Source organism: Arachis duranensis, chromosome 10 (assembly GCF_000817695.3).
Source record: "Arachis duranensis cultivar V14167 chromosome 10, aradu.V14167.gnm2.J7QH, whole genome shotgun sequence".
Lineage (NCBI taxonomy): Eukaryota > Viridiplantae > Streptophyta > Magnoliopsida > Fabales > Fabaceae > Arachis > Arachis duranensis.
This window is the reverse complement of record NC_029781.3, coordinates 96,405,435-96,407,066: the sequence shown is the minus strand read 5'-3', so window position 1 is coordinate 96,407,066 and position 1,632 is coordinate 96,405,435.

Sequence of the window (1,632 nt, the reverse complement as noted above, 5' to 3'; positions counted from 1 at the left end):
GTGTAATTCGAACCAAGCTGGTTCGAATTAGTATGCATGTGTTTGTGTATAATTCGAACCAAGCTGGTTCGAATTATGTAAAAATGGAGTTCGAACCAAGCTATTTCGAACTACATATAAACGTGCATTGGTGTATTCATGAAGCAGTTTTCGTTTTGGCTGATTCACGTAAATTATTTTCTCCCTTGACTTATTTCTGTTTTTTGCCCTAAAAATTTATTTTAAACATTAAAGATAAAATTTAACCTAAATATTGCGAATTGGATAAGTACTTTATCCTTTTTTCTATTCCCAATAATTTGAATTGAATGTTGTAACTTTAAACCAATAATGAAAGTATTCAACAGTTTTCTTTGTATGTTAAGTTGAAAATGACTCAGTTTCAAGATCAAAATGTATTGTCGGGTAATTTCGTTGCAATGATGCAAAATTAAGTTGCATGTATTTCAATGGCAAAATTGCAAATTAAGAAATATCATTAGCCAATATATATTTTGCATTTTATGACTGCAAATTATAAAAGATTCGTTTCATTATCTTTTATTTCCGTTTTCAATGAAAACCAGTAATTTATTTTGTTTAGTTATTATTATTATTTAAATTATTACTATTACGCTAGCTCTTGGATCTATATGAAAGATGTGTAGCTTTTGCCCTGCACAAAATTCACTCCTTTTTTCAAAATTAAAAGTAATTTTCTAACTTGTAAGTTGGTGTAGCAAAAAGGTGTCGTGGGGCTTCTTGTCATTGTTTATTGATCATAGTTGTATATATATATGCTGATGACGACTCAATATTCATTTTAGAGTCTCTTAAATTTTGATTATTAGTTGTATGATTAAAATAAGGTAATATCTAACTCTCAAATCTTTCACTTTAATTTCGTAAGGTAACCCTTCACTTATATCGAATAGAATATATGATTCAGTTTATATGATTGATACTTGTACTTACCATATAGAGAAATAGCAACACAATAAGCAACACATACATGCCTCTGAAAGTTGTGTTTAGGGGTCTAATTTATACTTAATAATAGAGAAAAGTATATGAATCAATTCCAAATCAGTTAAAAATAAAATAATTTAATTAATTATAAATATAATAATTAGTTTTATTTATTTATAATTTAAAATATTAGTTGTTAAATATTTTATCATATTTAAATTAGGAAGAGATACGTTTAGTATCATTGCAATGTGAATTACGGAAACTGATTCAATTAGTTTCTGTCTCTTCACCCTTCTTCTCCCTTTAAATGTCTAAAACATGATAAATAAAAAAATAAATTTAAAATCATTCATCCTAATACCTAACATAAACATTATTTACATAAAAATTTTGAATTTACTCAAAAACATTTAATTGACTTTTTACTAGAACCATCTTAATTTGCTAGCATTATTGTAATAATAGTTATTAACTTATTATGATACAAATGTTGGGGCTAAATATATATCTCGTACGGATACATAATAGTGTGCCTTTCATTGTTCATTAATAAAGACATCCTTAATTGTACATATGATTAATTTTTTTGGTAATTATAATAATTATATTAGACAGTATATTGTTTAGGAACATAAATAAAAGTACATCTCAAAGTATTACGTTTTTTTAGACAATTATATT